The 18,436-nt window shown below is 39.8% G+C and overlaps 1 protein-coding gene across 2 annotated transcripts in view; it reads left to right on the top strand.

Annotated features, from left to right (window-relative positions):
* LOC129767894 (microtubule-associated protein futsch) overlaps nucleotides 1-18,436 on the top strand; it is a 99,924-nt gene that overhangs the window by 14,688 nt on the left and 66,800 nt on the right. The window contains exon 1 of one of the 2 annotated variants that reach the window (XM_055769155.1): nucleotides 17,293-17,393. The exons of the other annotated variant lie outside the window; for it this stretch is intronic. The gene's annotated coding sequence lies outside the window, so the exon portion shown is untranslated. Of the gene's footprint in view, nucleotides 1-17,292; nucleotides 17,394-18,436 lie in introns of those variants that run through there. 2 annotated transcript variants of the gene reach the window in all.

The raw sequence follows: 18,436 nt of genomic DNA, 5'->3' as shown, positions 1-18,436 counted from the left end.
GCAAAAACATCACAATTGAAGTTATGAATTAAAAATTTGAATGTATCCAATTTAGGGATAAGACTACGACAATTCCACTGTAAAACAGTGATATCTCCGACCTCTCTATTTGAATTAGACATCAAGAGAGATAATCATTGCAAGGAGGGGCCATGTTTGCATCAATTGTTGCAAAATTGTCTTTAATACTGGAAGCATTGAGATGACAATGGTTCTGATGGAGTCGGAAACATTAAAACACTTGAAGATTTGATCCAAAAGGTCAGACAACTTTATAAATCCCGATTGGGAAGTTGAACTGGACGGAAAAATAGGGACAGTTGGGGTTTTTGATGTCCCCTCGAGTGCTGGGTCGTTCGAAGATGAAATATTCCCACGGAAGCCAGGAGGAACCCGATTTTGCTTGTCCGCTGCACTCGATTTTTTAGGCAAGCTAACAGAGGATATAACCGTGGGGACTTGTTCTTAAACTTTGGGAGTGGTCACATTTTTGCGCCGGGGATTCCCTTTGAAAATAAACGGTGTGCCCCCGCTAGCTGTGTCCGCTTCCATTTCATCAACTGGCAACGCGGAAAAGGTATTGTGTGTTGAGATTGGTTGTTGTTGTTGTTGAGCCAGTGGAGAAGCGCCCTTTAAAATTTCCGCAAAAGTGCGTTTCGAGCGTTCCTTTAAAGAGCGCTTCTGCTTCTCCCAGCGACTCTTGTAAGTTTCACAAGCTGAGAGCACGTGTGGGGATCCTCCGCAATATGGACACTTATGCTCAGTCGCACTGCAGGATTTCCCCACATGTTGCTCTCCGCAAGTGGCATAGCGCTCCTTGTTGGCACAATAATCTGCTGTGTGACCAACTGACTTGCGTTTGTTGCAAGTCTTGGGCTTTGGCACGAAGAGTCGCAGTGGTAGCCTCAATTTGTCTACCATAACGTAGTCAGGGAGGGCGGAACCAGCAAAAGTTACTCGAAACGAGTCGGACGGCGTGAATTTAGTTTTTCCCTCTTCCTGGAACACTTTTCCTAACTGTTGGCAGTCCAAAATTTTAACTATCGACAGAGGAAGCTTTTTAAATCTGCCATCTGCCTTTTTTATAAATTCGCTCGTTAGACCCGTTTCTGTAATCACCCCCGAAATTTCTACGTTATGGCAGGGCACATAGGCGCGATATTCAAGGATGAATCTATTGTCGACAACAATCTCGTTAGCTTGCTTCCGATCAGCCACGACAACACGCAGTTTGTTCGGTCTAACCTTTCTCATTTCGACCACGGAGGAATAATTTTTTGTCAGATCTTTCATAATCTGAATGACGTTCAGCGATTTCCCGTTGGGTTTGGGCCGGAAGAAAACAACCCAGGGACCAGTTCCAGGTGCATCCTCTGGATAAACCTTGACACGGGGAGAGGACACAACAGAAGAAGAAGACGAGGACGTGGTTTGGGCGGGAACGGAGACGGTAGAGGGGGGAGATGAGGTGGATGGTTGAGAGGGATCAGGAGTAACAGATGAGGAAGGCGAGGTCGATGGTTGAGTTAAAACGGGGGGGGGGGGGGGTTCGGGGGATGAGTGGCGAGGTTTGTGGATTTCTTAGAGGGGGGCTTTTTAATCGACGACTCTTCTGTATCACACGGAACGCGCTTAAGCGACTTTCCGGCACCTTTTTGTGCAACGGAAAGGGAGTCATCGAAGGAGATCTCCATATTAAAAGACCCCCCACCTTCATCCATCATTTATGTGGCTGATAATTGCAATAGTTTGAATGATTCCTATAACCTAATAAAAAAAAACAAAAAAAAATTAAATGATAAAACTACTTGCTAACGCACACCAGTGCGATGATTGCGGTAACGACTGCTGCTCGATCGGATGATTGCAGCGATCGGCTGATCGCGTGTTGGGCGCTCGGCACAAATGAAATGATGTATAACACCACTAAGCGCGTTCTTCCACACTGATATTGTGTGCGTGCGACTGACCACCGTGTCCGACTCCAATTTGCGATGGCGATAAATTGGCGAGAAATGAAAGTCAGCCACTTTGGCAGGCCTTGTTGCGGATTCTCCACTCGCTGATTGCGAGGTTGAACACAATGTCCACAAGACCACGGTAAACGCGTGATAATAAAAACACCAGGGCGAGTAAAGCCGGGTTCAGACGGTGCGAGTAAGCATACGAGTCGGTCTAGTCAGTTACTGCAGTACAGCTACTCACACCGTGTGAACACATCATGCCAGTTAGTGTCATGTGTGATTCGGCGTGCGAGCTACTACAAATTTTTTTGAATTTACTCGCACTCGCATCCCTCAAAACGTCAAAAACAGAATTTAGCGCTCGAATCAGGGATGCCAAATCTTTACATTGTCTTTACATGTCTCTATTTTTAAGATATTTGAAAATATGCGAAGATTATTATAGACTTGAAAATTATTGAAAAAACAAATAAAACCCTCATAGTTTCTAAGCGGAATCGTTGTTATTAAACGGTTTTATTTAGCTTGCCCTGTAATCTGTTTGTATGTTTGTAACATGTCCCACATTAATAGAAATTTGACCCCCTTCTTGTTGATCGATTGATCTGAAATTTGGAACACACCTTTATCTCTGTAGTCATTACAAAACTGCGTATTTCATTATCTTGTAAATCCAAGATAGCGGCCGCTACAAAATGGCGGATCCCTTTCTTCCTCAAAACCTCATCAATGTGGGTTTTCCAAAACCCCATCAATATGGGTATCAAATGAAAGGGCTTGACTAGCAGAATACAGTTATTTAAGAAAAATGCAAATCCAAGATGGCTGCCACTACTAAATGGCGGACTACATAGTTTCCCAAAACTTCATTAATATGGGTGTTGGGGGGAAGCAAACTACGCCACTGATGACTTGATCTGAACCTGCGCATCCGGACGGTGCCACTCCATGACGCACCCAGACAATCATTGACAGCTAGCTGTCATCACTGTCATTCTGAAAACTTCTCTCGTACCACACATTCTTTGCTAATCACAAAAAAGGAGTAGAGATAAAACCCAAAATAAAGTTGAATTCCCAAATTGTTAAATAATTGAATCATCCTGTCGTGCTTTGAATTTAAAACGAGGAGATCAAATGTAGGTAAAACCTAATAATGTAAAGTTCTTGTTTAATTATTGTTTCTCTTAATAAATACAGCTTTGAGCTCGCTATACATTGATAAAAACGCGTGCTGAATAGAACCTCCGAAACCCCCGTAACAATGGGTATCAAATGAAAGGGATTGACTAGCAGAACACGGTTATTTATGAAAAATGCAAATCCATCAAAATTCTACCAAATGGCGGACTACATATTATGTCAAAACACCATTAATATGGGTATCAAATGAAAGGGCTTGAATAGTAGATCACAGTAGATCATGAAAAATTAAAATCCAAGATGGCCGCAATCACAAAATAGCAATATACTTTATTAAACGTTTTATTTAGCTTGAACTGTTCGTATGTATGTATGTATGTCTGTAGGATTGTCCCACAGTAATAGAAATTTGACCAATAGGAACTGACCGGATAGGAACTGCTGTCATTTTAAAACTGCTTATCTTGAAAAATCCGATTTGGCCTCCGCTCAAAATCGCTGATTCCATATCATCTCAAAAAAAAGGTTGATTGAGATATGTGTATCAAACCAACGAACTTGACTTGGAGAACACACTATGTATTTTCTGCAATCTACTCAATATCGGTATCAAATGAAATTTTTTGACTGATAGAATACAGTACAATGCCTTTATTGTAGAGAAATATTCTAATGAAACAGATAATGTACTAAAAACTAGAAAATAAAATGAGTAAACAAAAACTTTTTAAATTATAAAATCCATTCATTTTCATTATCCACAATTAGTGATTTCATCATATGTCCCACTATTTTATTTTAGTCTTATCAATGCCCTAGACTAATGAAGGAGAGGTGTGATAACTACTAACTGCAACTTGCCTAATTATTTTCTCTAGCTTTTAGTACATTATTATGTTTAATCACAAATAAACCGTTTAACTTAAAAAGTTTTTTTACTCATTTTATTTTGTTTTGCACGCTGGTGGGGCACGTTTTCTTTTTGAGATAGTTTTCTTGGGATTCTAAATATAAAATCATTATCGGGCACAATTTTCATTCGAAATTCACTCACAACTTCCAAAAAAAAGTATTGTTCTAAAAAACAGAATACATATTCCATTTAAAAAAGTAGATTTTCATTCATTATTTTAGTTTTTGAGGCGTATTTATTCCTCCTGCAAATCTACTATCATTTTCATTTCACAAATTGGTACACGAAGCTGCTGTCAAGGCGAAATAAATCAAAATTTGAAAAATCTTTTAGACTGCCATTTGTAGCACTACATACTTTCGGAATTATTTTAGCTATGGATGCTTTCGAGATTCTAAAAAAATATCGACAATAATCTGAACGATATTCCAGAAGAAAGGTACAACATTTCTAGTTTCACTCATGTAGGTATAGCATCCCTCATGAGTGTATCTTGCGTTGTATTTGTGGAGCAATTAAATCCAACAGTTTTTTCACTTTTTCAGGTGTTATTCTCAACACTGCTCTGTACTCTCGGGGATCATCATCGTAGAGTTACTTCAATATTGTATTTGTTGCTCCTTTTTTTTGCATCCAATTCCTGGACCGAATCCTTTTTTCTTTCTGCTTTTTCCGGATAGTACCTTCAGTTCAAAGAAATTCAGCACAAAGTATTTTTAAACACGGCCAGTGTGTGTTTAGCGATAAAATTGTGTAATGATAAATTCAACTGAAAATCTAAGACGAAAACTGCCAATAAAGAAGTCGATTTCGGATCAATCATCTGACAAATTCGGATCTGATTGCTGTTTCTGACGATTTGATGGACATTTGAAAAACCGCCTGGCATCTCTGGAAAACCTGTGCCGTAGTATCTAGTTTCTTGCCAGCAGCTCACATTGTGTGAACGGACAAGGCGAGTCAACCATTTGTCAAGCGAGTTCACCGGGTCAGTAGCTGCTCATTGTGAAGCCAGCTACTAGCAACGTATAAATGGGCCTTAAGGTTAATAACAGCTTACGGCACTCGATCACGATTACGGGAACGCGAAAGTAAACGACTGATTGCTTGCGCTGTCCAGACTTGAATGAGTTCTTCTGGTTATCTGAAACAAAAAAATCGAACAGATTCTGAATTGGTAAAGATGCTGCTATCTCATGAACCTCGGACAAGCAAAAACATGTTTTTTGACAAAATGACGGCTGTCTGAAGAAAAAAAATCTTACGTTTCCCGATTTTTTATTGGTTCATGGGATCGAGAGATGCGTACAGATTATATTCATATTAATTTAAACTAAATCGGTGCAGTAGAACTTAAGATATTGTGTACGCCAGTTTGAAAAAAACCAGTTTCGAGAAAAGCGCGTTTGAAGTTGTGCACCCGTGGCCGAGTGGTTAGCGTCTCACATTATCATGCCGGGTGTTCGGTTTCGATTCCCGTTCTGGTCGAGGGATTTTTCGTCAATGAAATTTCCTTCGACTTGCACTGTGGTCACGCGTATTCTAGAGCTTGCCCCTCGGAATACATTCAAGGCGTGTTATTTGGCTAAAGAAAACTCAACAAAGTATTACTAAACGACGCTAATCAATGCATACGTTGAGACGGCAAAAGTTCCACAGGGAACGTGAACGCCATTCAGGAAGAGAAGCGTTTGAAGTTAATGGTTATGGCCGCACTAGATCAGATACCGCATAACTAAAAAAACTTGAACTTCCGTAAATAATGGGATTTTCGAAAAGTCCTCTCTAGGGTATATTCTTGAACGCATAAACTTCAGAAATATGAAGAAAATTTTAAATTTTCTTCAAATTTATAGAAATTTATTTTTCAAATTTATAGACTAGAATATTGCCATAACCACTTTCAGCGATTGCGCGATTTTAGTAATTGACAACGCTGGATTTTTAATGTGGGTGTCCGAAATCAAATTTCCTATCTCGGCTTCAACGTGAAATTTTTACCGTCCAAAGCTACAGGTTTTCCAAACAATTTTTTGTCAAAAGATTTCAGATACGCCTACTACGACCTCATTCAAACCTTAAAACGGACAGGATTGTCCAACGCATAAATAACGCTACGTCCTTCAAGATACAAAAAGTTTCTGGCACGAGGAATACTCTCAGGCGCATGAATATGAAAAGTTTGGCAACCAACATAATCTGAGCTTTGAAATACTTTTTTTCCAGTGTCTGCTGTTCCAAAAGTTGACAACGCGCTGCATACGACGGTAGCTTAGTGAATCCCGCCACGGAAGGTTCCGAAGAGCGTGTCGTACACATTTCGGCTGAATAGACTCTAAGATCACGGATGGAGTTCACTCGCGACAGAACTTGACCAGAGATTGAAATATGAAACACAATTGGCTTGAGCTTCCGATGGAACGAAATAGTATTGCATTCCTAGATGCTGAGCGATATCATAGCAATCACAGGCAGATCATCAGAACTCGTCCAGAATATGTTGAATCATGTCCCAGTTCCCTCTCACAGCTCTCTTGGCAACCACCGAATCCTTCATCGCCTATTGAACTCTGCTCAACAGTGTCAGCGATTCTTATTTTGTGTTCACCCTATGTTTTGCAGACGCAAAGTGAAGACCACAAATATGTGAACCTCCAAGTCATCGTAACAGGCGGGATCATATCCCAGCAAGCAGCACCGTGGATTTTGAACTCTCTCTTCTTGAATAACTAGCGCGCATACCAACCTAAAGTGATCGTAGATTTTCAGCACGAAGTTCAGGATCATCTTTTTCGTCGGAAAAATGTCACCGTGCCGTAAAAATTTTTTCACTTGTTGTGCAGGATGAGCCGAAAAAGCGTTTCAATCCACCATGACGGCCTATCGATACGTCCTTCACTGCTACCGGACTTGCTTTTCTGACAGTTGTAACCTTTTTCAAAGCTTACAAGCTGAGATCACTCGCTTGGTGATAGTTTTGACATCAATGAAAAACAAAATATTGTTTGTAAATATAAATAACCGCACAAGAAGTAATTGAATTATATAAAACAAATTAAATAAAAAAGAAACAGAAACGAATTTCGCAAATCAAATTAAAATCGAATTCAAATTTCTGGCAACCTACTATGAGTTTCGTCGTCACGCAACGTATTCCAAAAAAACCGGGGAACATGCAGCACGGCAAAAAGAATTGATGTGTCGTTAAGTGTGACGGAACTCATTTCGGTTAGCCAATCAGGAGGTAGCACAGTGTAGATTTATTTGAAAATTCGAACCTAGTTAGCGCAGGAATAACAGGCGGATTTCACTGCTCACATCTCTGCTAAACTCATCAGTGGAGCCGATACCAATACCAGCACAGCATCCAACTGAGCACAAAGCGCGCAATCCAGAATTGATGCGTGATGAGGCCACGCATCGTACGATCCTTGGTAAGGACGGGATCCGGAATGCTATATAAGGCCCTCTAGCCCACTCGACGGGCTATTATTCCTGGATTAGCGAAGCAAAAAGTGGTGTTAATTTCGGCAAGTCCAATTTCCTAGTGAATCTAGTGTTAACAGCAATTTAATTGCTTTAGCAAACAGTGGTTTTGTTCAATAAAACATTTACAGTGCGCGAAGATAGTGAGCGAAGCTAGTAAGGCTATTTTCATATAGCCCTGGTCCTCCTCATAGCTAACGTCGAGGCCAGCTAAAAGGTGAAGAGGTCGCATCCGGTCGAAGAGTTAGTTAGTCGACACATTTAAGTTATTTTCCGACCGTGAATGCAAGGTGTCGCGAGTTAACAAAGCCGAGATAATTCCTCTCGGAGTGCACATACCGCTATCCAGGTCGCCGAAGGTCGTCCACCAACATACGACCAACAACCATCATCTAATCTTCCGACCTGAGTCGGAATTATAAGACGTAGCCGCCGAAGACGTCCATCTTGCCGGTTGGGAACCGGAAAACGCAGCGCAGCAGATCTCTGAAAGCCGGCACAGCCGCCGGTAATAACTACGTGGTGACGGTATCACAACAACGACGGAAGCAGATATGAGCAGAGCGAGTGAGTCCGTTTAGATCTTTTCAATAAATAAATTGTCATCGGATTCTGGAATAAAGTGTTCTTTGATTCGTTTCTATACATTTTGCTTGCGATATTTTCTTGTGTGCACAAAAGAAATTGATTTCAGCTTGATTAGCTCCAGCATAGAGAAGGGACAGGTGAGTTTCCACTAGCGCGTTTTAGTCGACCCTGAGAATACTTGAGTGAGAGTTAGCTTGGCTGGCTTAAGAAGACGTCCGCATCGGAGACGAGTGGAAGTCTTCGTGAGTTACACAGTTTTCAGAACCTAGAACCGGTTTGAAACCCAGTTGCGAATACAGAATCCAGTCTTTGAGTTTCCGTTACTTCCAGAGTCAGTACAATGAACTCGATGCTGTCCAAGTAATCGTCGATGATTGCCGCCGCTGATACTTGTCACATCAGAAACGCTCACGAGCAGGATCTTACAATTTCACTTCAATTGATACATCGTCACTCAATAAAAAACTTATCGCATTTCAATTTCATGCAAACCCACGCAGGCTGAAAATAATGCTACTCTTTCTTCACGCTCAATAAAGAATATCTTCGTGCACTCTCGTTGAGGAGCACAATTGAGTACCCCATTCGTACTCACATGTGGAATTGACTGGTTCAGCTGTTGTTCCTCTCTCACGAAGCTTCAATGTTGCCAAAAGATGAAAGTTGTTTAACCTGATTAGCAATCCGGGCACGCCACATTGGAAACACTTGACTGACTGAGATTCCGGAGATTCTTGAAATGCTCCTCCATTCATCAAAATTCAACGATTGCTCCAACAACCTCCAATATTCGATGGTGTAAACTACCGTTACATCGAATCGCTTCCTGGAGGACCCAGGATCTGAGATTTCTAGTGTTGACGGTTTTGAGCTAGCAATCTTTTTGTTGATTCCGCTAATCCACTGGATGCATAAGGATTGTGGCTTTCCTCTAGCTCCAACTTCTTCTGCTATTGCTATTTCTACCAAGGTACTTCTTCTTGAATGGTACTTACTTTGTCTTGCACGTTACAGATTTCGAAGTAGAGTGTTGTATGAAATTATCAAGAATAAACTGCATAGACCGCCTTCGCACTAATTCCCTACGGAACGCGTAACGAACGGAAGTGTATCAGAAGTATTCTTTATCAATAAATTGAGCTAACCGCCTTCGCACTGATTCCCTACGGAACGCGTAACGAACGGAGGTCGATCAATCTATCGACAATATTCCCTCAACAAGTTGATTCTACTGCACTTCGCACTAATTCCCTACGGAACGCGTGACGAACGGGAGTTTGAACAATTTGTCGAAATCTACTAAGCGGGAGGATCAACGAGAACAAGATCTTCACGAACTCCGAGCGCAAATTATACAATTATTGCTTCGAACGTTGGAAGTCTGGGTGCTGCTGATCTCTCGCTAGCGGACTCAAGACTGCGATATATTCAAGGAACAACACGGGTCTCAATTCAAATTAATAGAACTTCTGGCTGCAGAAGGCAGCCTAATACTACTTACTTGATTAAATTTTGGTCGGGTTTTTATACAGAATTTTTGCTTACATGATATATCCTAATCCTAAGTCAAACATTGGGAGTGAAGGAGAAAGTGAGTAATGCTTCTTCATATAGTCAAAAATGCTATGTGTCACTCGGTCAAGAATCAGAGCGAATATCGATAGGAATGATCCTTTTGTTTCTGTTCCAGTAACAACCGGCCTTTGGTTTTACGATCGCTCGCGCGCTCGCCTATTTTATGGTTTGTTTTGGTTCTATGTGCGTACTAAATTCTAAACTATATTCCCAGCTTAGTCAAACATACGCTCGCTTCAAGTGATAAAAATCTACGCACCAGCTGATCTAGAAGCTATGAATGAAAAAGGGAAAAACACGTGATTCTGATCTTGACCTTCGTTTGCCTACCATTCCTGTTGGAATAACAAATTCTTTCGATTTCTTACACATCCATACAAACATTTTAGAGCGTTGGGGGACAGGTGATTTTATTTGCCCATTTGACGCTTCGAGACACGAAAAGGCATGGTTTTTACCGAAAATGAAATGCTTTCTGTCATAGTTTGGGTGTAACATTGGTACCACCACTGTTTGTGAACGTCACATTACCAATGTACTTCCCGAAGGCGTTCAAATCGTTCGGTAGATATTCTCGACAGAGCGTCCACCTAAATTTGATGACTGGATTATTGGATAGATTCTCCATTTCGCAGCTTCCAGATGTTTACATGAATTTTGAACGACTGGTCCAAACTGTCCGTCAAGTGTCTTTGTCTTCGGAGTTGCTGGAGTTGCACGAATTTTGGACGATCTGCTCTGGCCATACAAAGTTTGTGGCGTGGAAATAATTTCTGGGACGGCCGAAGAACGAAGAAGGAAACTACTGACTGACAAGTTCTCAGAGTCCGAATAGCTGCAACTTTCGGTCATTTCTTGCTCCAGCGTTTTAACCCTTTGCGGTCGTTTGTCTGCTCTCAGCCACCACAGCGAGGAATCATACTCCGGGCTCTGCATAGTCATAGTCATAGTTTCTCTCTCCCATGTATGTGGCATGCATCGATGTTTGAATTCAACGTGGTTTGACATACGCTACAGGTGAGCTAGATTCTTTTGTACCGTACACGAAAATTACTCACACGTATAAAATAGCGTGCAGTATGTGTGCGCTATTTTGCACGCTATTTACTAATACTAACGCGAGGACCTTTATAGCATACTTGATAAATGTCTAAGTTCATTGGTTTGAGTTCACGATGGGTAGACAATAAACCGTCCAGTGATGGGGTAACTTCTTTTTTGCATCAGGAATCATGTTTTCGTTCTACTTTATATGGACGTTGAATAAGATTGCGTACGCGGATATAAAATTAGTGTCAGGGAGAAATGGAATTTTGGATTGAAGTCAGTTGAATGAAGAGGCAGATTTGTATTCATTAGTCGAGTCAGTTAAGATAACCACTGACTGGACTAGTTCACCAGTCATCCTGGCTAGTCAACGCTAGTCAACTCATTTTCTAGTCAAGTCAAGTTTGTTGTGGGCGACTGTAAAGGCAGCTGTAGTCGGAGCGACGCTACTGAGAGTAGAGTCGGTTTTCATTTTTCACCTCCGAAGATTTCGGGCCCTGATCATACTAAATATTTTATTCAACGATGTAACATTTTACATTTTTTCTAACCGAATTTTAATGTCTAGTCAACTTTTTTACGAATGTATTCGGAGTTTCTATGAATAACGATACTCGATATAAACAAAATATTATCACCGTGGAAAGAAAAGAGGATCTTTTTCAAGGAAAATAATTCCGACCGCAAACGGTTAATTTGTCGGTGAACTTCTTGGAGGTTTCGGAAGGATCTTTGGAATCGTCCCGTTGACCAGCGCTAAATTTAAAGTGATCAGCATGTTTAGAGAAGTTAGATGTTGATCATTCACGGAATCTGATTCCATCTACACTCTTTTCTCGATGGTTACACTGTCGGTGATACAAGAAACAGAAATATCATCTCCGATATATAGTTAATTAAAAGTTCCTTCCATGTTCAAGTTCGATTGGCGCCGCTAGATGCTATCATCCGAACACGACATCATCCGTCGTCGCGCAAACGCCGCCTTCAGCAGTACTTTGGGTAGCTTTGGTTTTAGAGCGGGATACAAACGACGTAACAAACAAATGAACGAACGTGTTGAATTCAAGAGACTTCAAACTTTTCAGTTCATTAGCCCTTAGAAAAACAAATGAACGGTTCATTTTGTTTTGTTTTGTTTCATTTTGATTTTTCTTTGAGGATATTATGGAAGTTTCTTTTCCACAGTTACTGGAAGCTACTTGTAATAATCTCTAAGCTGGAATATTAATTACCAATATTATAAACAATTTTGGCTAAAATACTGGAATTCTACTCATAATTAGTATTATACTTGAGAACTCATACATCGGGTTTCAAATTTAATATTTCAATTCACTCTATATCAAATTAAAACAAATCGATATTGTTATTTTTGCTCGTTCACATAAATTTTCTGGTTGACGGTCCCAGTTGCAGTGAAAATGTCGATATTTCTTAGATATTTCTCAGTGAACTTCGACAGTTTCACATGCTTGAATATGTTTGTCAAAATATCTTTTCCTTCCCGGTTGTCGCATGGTTGTCGCCAGTAAGCTGTTTGAAGTCTGTCTCGGTGTAGATTTCGTCGTCCATCACCACGTAATCCAGCTTCGTCAATATCTTCGTGTACAACTTCAAGAATCGTGCTCTGTTAATCTTTGCGAACTGGAGCCGCTGCTTAGTTCGATACTCGATACTCCTAGTTTGTTGGGCCATCTTGATAAAACCAATCGGAGGGAGAGGTTGCTGTTATGATTGAAAACGCTGGTCACTCTTTATGTCTTCTATGCGGCTTCCGGTTTTGAGGTCTCGACCGGACCGTCGTCGAGTACGGATGTATTTTTCCGACGTTCCGCGTTTGCTTTTTCGTCGTGTGACGTGATTTGACGTGATTGTGCTCTTGGAAACAGTTTATTGGTGAAAGCCGTCGGTTTGCGCGAAATTAAGAAAATTGAGAGTGAAGTTCGGGAATACTGGTTTTATGTTTTTGATTATGCAACCATTGCAAATATAATGTTTTCCGTTCTATGGAAATGTTAATGGTTGCAAATATTGTCTCTCGCAACGCTTTTTTTTCCCTCTTGTGTACTTCGGTTCTGTGCGCGTGTGGTAGTAAACGTTTTCAATTGGCACATAATATTGGGGGGGGGGGGGGGTGTATTAACACCGAGAGGAGGAAATCACACAAGGACGGTGGCATGAAACATCATACCTCAGCTAAGTTATTTTTAATTGTCGTTTGCTTCTCTGTTCTATGTTATGCGTGTTTCGATAACCGATCCGAAAGCTGTCCGAACTGCACTTCTCTTGCAGTGTGTTCGTGTTCGTTGATGTTGTGAGAGGAAGAGAAAGTGTCGATCAATATAAGCAGTCGTCAATGCCGGGGCTACGCTGTGACATGTATCACATAAATCCTTATAATATATGATTTACAGCGCAATCACTTCAACCTTTTTTAGGTGATGTGTTCTAAAATGTTGGGTTCATAATAATTTCATAAGGTACTATTTGTACTCGAAAGTTCATTATGTGTGATAGTGAGAGGGCTACATCTATGATTTGGAAAATATTTCAATGGCCATTTTGGTGGGAGTGAGCGAATGGTTTTAGATGGACGCGGTGGAGCAAATGAAACGTCTCCTGCGGTAGTTGTGTGATAGGTTTTATCTATGGGTGTGTTGTGGATGTGCAGAGCGCCGCTCTCTCTAGAATGGGTCTCATGGCAAAGCAAAGATTAATAGAGATGCTCAGTTCGGAAGTTATTGTTGTGTTGTCCAGATAGTTTGTTTTCTTTTTAAACTGATTTGAATATTTTCAGATCTTTTCAGATGAGATTTTCATGTAGATTGAATTTATTATATACTAAATTGCTATGGTGATTTTGGTTTAGATAGCTTTCTGTGTTTATATGTTATAATGTTATAATAGCTATAGCAGCTTCTATGCGTTAATTCAACTATGTTTTGTTATGCAGATCGCAAAAATCTATTAATTTACCGCATCCCATCTCATATACAAGTAAATATTACTCAGTTCTTTTTCTTTAGTTTTATACGCATTCACTACGCATTTTTTCATTTTGCTTTTATTTTAATTTCAAGTTTAATCAGTCGATTCAATATTTTGTTCCCCATTCATGCTTAAAATTGTAGATTAATTTCAAACTACATTTTACAGCTTTCATGTTTCAGACTTCATATTCCACACTTGAATTTCAACAGAATTTGTTTACATGTATGTCTCTGTAAATATTGCTGTTGTTTCGTGTAAATGCTGTATTGGTATAATATCATAGGTATTTCAAACATATACTATAACTTCAACCGCGATCGAAAAACAATAGATAAGTAATATGCCGATTGATTTTAGAGAAGTTTTCTCAGGTCGTCCCAAGATAACCCTTCGTCGTAACGATTTTAGTTCGATGAAGCGCAAGCAAGTCGAATAGCGGAATATAACGCCGGTCTGATGAATTTTTAGGAAGTTATCTTGGTCACCTTCTCAGGTTTCGTCAAGATAAATTTCCGCCATCGAGATTAGAATTCTTAAAAGCTTGATGAATAACGGCACATTTACCGGGTCGATTGGAAAAGTTCTCTCGGTTACCTTCTTAGGTTTCCCAGAGATAAATCTTCGCCGTCACAATTTGAGTTCTTTAAAGAATACGCACAATGAATAAAAGAACATATCGCCGATTGATTCCAGAGGAGTTCTTCCGGTTACCTTCTCAGGTTTGCTCAAGATAACTCTCCACCGCCGTTATTGGAGTTCTATAAAGCGTAAGTGCAATGAACAACGGAATATATCACGGTTGATTGATTTTAGAAAAGTTCTCTCGATTCCATTCTAAGGTTTTACAACCCTCGGCTTTCGCGATTGGATTTCGACAAAAATATTAGAATTGTAGAATATATAGCCGGTCTGATCAATTTTACAGATTTTACAGTGTTTTCTTTGTGCGGTTTCGCTGGTTCGGGTCAGTCACGGAGAGTAGCTGCGAGTTGTGCAGTCTACCCAAGCTCAAGCTCTAGGAATATCGTTCTATCGAGTAATTGAGAGTTTGCGATTATGGAATCACATCACTTACTGCTGTTCTATTTTCCAATTTTTTTGTGTATAGTTGTATTAGTTTGTATTTTTGTATTAGATGTACTTTTTAGAATCACATCATTTACCGCAGTGAATCCTGATTCTTCTTAACCATTCCCACTAACAACTATCCCTTCCATGATAAACGCTAGGGAACCACGCTATAGAGGCGACCCTTCTGGCCTTCGGGCGGCGAATATCATACTAACATTCCTTCCCTTCCCCTGGTGACTGTAAGGACGTGGCCGGCGTCGTTATTGACCATTTAAAGCTCGAATCACTGAAAATTGCACAACGAGAATGATTTGCTAGTCCCAAGCGTCATTTGGTTGGTTCAGGTCAATCACGGAGAGCAACTACGAATTGTACAGTCTACCCAAGCTCAAGCTCAAGCTCAAGCTCTATGCGGCTTCCGGTTTTGACATCCTGCCTGTCGACCAACGTTCTTCGAACACCTCGAATAGTTCTTGGACGCCATTTTTTTTTAAATGAAGATCAATTCTAAAAATCTAAATGAAGGTACCTAGAAAATGAGAAACGTTTTAGTTTTTCAAATACACGATTGGAAGTAATGCGTCAAATTTAAGATGAACAAATTTTGATCATACCACCCTTTAACCGATTGATTGATTAGTTAAAAACTAACAACAATCCTAATGAATCAACCTGTTTATGAAATTTAAATTTGGGGAGCAGTAACTTAGGATGTGAATAGTACAGTTTTATCATAATGTTTTCTTTTAATTTGAGATTTTTTATTACGCGTATCAAATGTCAACGGTTTTTAAGGGACAATATCATTATTCGCGCAAACAGCAGATACACCCAATTATGTTTCATTTCTAGAAGGCTGACATAGCACTTACAATAATAGCTGTTTCGCTTCAAGAGAACAGCAAGGCGCCTAGAAGTATATCCTAAGGTGGGCCAATATGCTAAAACCACTCTTCAGCCATCTTGGAAGTTTACTGTGTTTTGTTTGTAAACAAAACACAATCGCCTGTGCCCAAGCTCGCTCGTGATCAGTCTGTCTCTTTCACGCTTCAAGCAGGTAATTCCCCTTCTACTTTCTTCCATACTGTCTTCATATACCGCTCCTCTAACCAACTTAGTGGCGAAACGGCCTCACCTTAGGATATACTTCTAGGCGTCTTGGAGAACAGGAATGCAGGATACAACATAATCGATTAGATCAGATGTTTGAAAGCAATCGAAAGATTTTTGAACGTATTCTGTAAATGCAATAGCGCCGGTGCGGTAGTGTGGATGCAATATTATATTACTCCAGCATGACTGGGATCCCTTTTATGGCAGACACAACTTCCGTTCATTTCTTCGGATACCACTCTTTCAACCAAGTTCGTATCACGAGATTTTCGACAATTTTGTGATGAGACTCTTGCCAAAATGAAACACCTTGTCTGCTATAACAGTGAATTCTATGTCAATATAATTCATTTCTTGAGTAGGTCCTTTGTTGTTCTGTAATATTTTAGTAATAATCACTGTAATATCACTTCTGACCCAACATGATTGGTTGTGTCATTGCAAATATTGCTTTTTGCGAATAGTGATATTGTTACAACATGGTTTAACCATGTTTCTTATTAGTTATTGATTGAAGTGATTTGATGATCACAATATTTTTTGAATTTCGAAGTATTTCCTCTACAACAAAATCCTTGACCCGAATCATAGTCTTATTTCGTGCTACCATCGTTGCGAATCTCGTTGGTGCTGTAAAGAACATGGGAGCTATCTCAATTTTGCTTTTTCTCTGGTGGACTTTGCGCTGTCTGCCTCAATTTCGTTTCTGGGGCCTTTTTCAGTTTATATCATGACAAATATTTCAGTTTGACATTGACTAGCACAAAATAAGTCAACGCCATCCTATCGCATGAACAATGCGTTTGCTTGAAAAAACGAAATCGTCAACAATGAATCAACGGATGAGAGAAACTCATTCTGATTTCATGATCGGATAGAGATTTAGCAGGTTCCGTAGTGCGCGAGAATTCATTTTTATTTTTGCCTCTTCCCGCTGAACGAACGCCCACCAATTCGCCTCTAATGGCTTGAAGTTTCTGCTTGCTGTTCGAGGACTGTGCTCGTTTCAGCATCGCCGTTGTGTTCACATTCTTGTGTTTTTTTTGTTCTATGTAGAATGAGATAGGTAAACTTTTTATTACATATTATCTTCTAGTGGCGAATGAAGTAAATAGACTTCATTCGCCACTAGAAGATAATATGAAATATAACATAAACAACATATATAGTATGTTTGAAATATAAGTTTTACATATTGATAGAATAATTGTGATTTTTATCTAAATATTGCTTGAGAATGAATTTTTGTTTAGTATGAATGCAAAAGATCAAACAAAATGGATCATAAACCAAACTTCGGCTAGCAATCGGTTACACTTCGGCTTGCCATCTGCCAGAATACAAAAAAAAACACGAACTTCTGTTAACGGTTGCTGTCTGTCTATTTGCTAGTATTAGTGCAGTGCTGCTAAATAGAAGACGTGTTCTGTCGCCCGGGCAGTGCCTCGTGTTCAAAGTTTTGGTTGACCCCGTTAAATTTGCTTCATCACGAACACCCTGTAAGTTGTAGCCTATTGTTTTTCTCTGAACACATGATAGTACGAGGGGTGTGCGATTTCAGGAATTATAATCTGTATAATTTACACACGTAAAATCGCGCGACACACCTGCTTGGTGGTCGTTGATTGCGGTGTTGGAGATACGTTGGCCAGGTGAATTAAATAACATTAGCGACGTGAGAAAGCGCGTACAACAATTCCTACGAAACTTGATGAATTTTTGTCAATTGTTATATATACTATCTTTTTCACAATTTTTACATACATATTCGCTTGTGTTTCTACATTTTATGTTTCGGTTTCGGTTATTCGGAAACCTTTATACCTTTTCGGGAAACAAAATGAGAGAGAAAAGAATTTATCAATAAACTTCTTCACACAACAGAAAATGAAAATAAATTGAATATTGAACGCTATGTCGAACAAAGGGGAATCAACATTGAAAATGTTGCTAGATGTTTAGATGCCGCTGTAAATAAGAAGCGAAATTAATTTACGATTGCACGGAGTCTGTGTTAGGCAAGCATTATTTAGTTTGATCGGCAATCACTGTATCGCTGGGTTTTAAGCTGCAAATGAAAAAAAATTAAGTGTCGCCGACCAATAATAAGGTGAATAGATAAACTTTGGAATTTTCTATTATAGTGTTCAAACTTTTTTTCGTATTTGTTAGAATGAGGTTAGAATAAACACTTAAATAACTTTTTCGCTGCCCAATGTCGCCATTTTGTTTTTCGTTGTATCGATTTCCGTCGGGGCAATTTTACTGCTACGTAAGCGTGGGGAGAACTTGCATTGAAAAGTTGCCCTGGATCCCAAACATTGTGTCGTTTCTCTGTGTTGGAAAACTACGCTATATTTTCTGCTTTTCGTTCTCACGATAGTAACTGATATATTTGTGAGAATTGGGAATAATCATAGCTTCGTGGATAGGAACGGCAGAGTCTAGTTGAGTAGGGGTGTGTTCTAATTTTTATGATATGGTTATGCAATTCAGGTCAGGCGAAGAAAGTTAAGCTTGATATTGAGAAGTATGAAATGCC

This window comes from Toxorhynchites rutilus, chromosome 2 (genome assembly GCF_029784135.1).
Source record: "Toxorhynchites rutilus septentrionalis strain SRP chromosome 2, ASM2978413v1, whole genome shotgun sequence".
Lineage (NCBI taxonomy): Eukaryota > Metazoa > Arthropoda > Insecta > Diptera > Culicidae > Toxorhynchites > Toxorhynchites rutilus.
The sequence above is the reverse complement of the archived record's forward strand: the minus strand, read 5'-3'. Positions and strand labels throughout refer to the sequence as shown.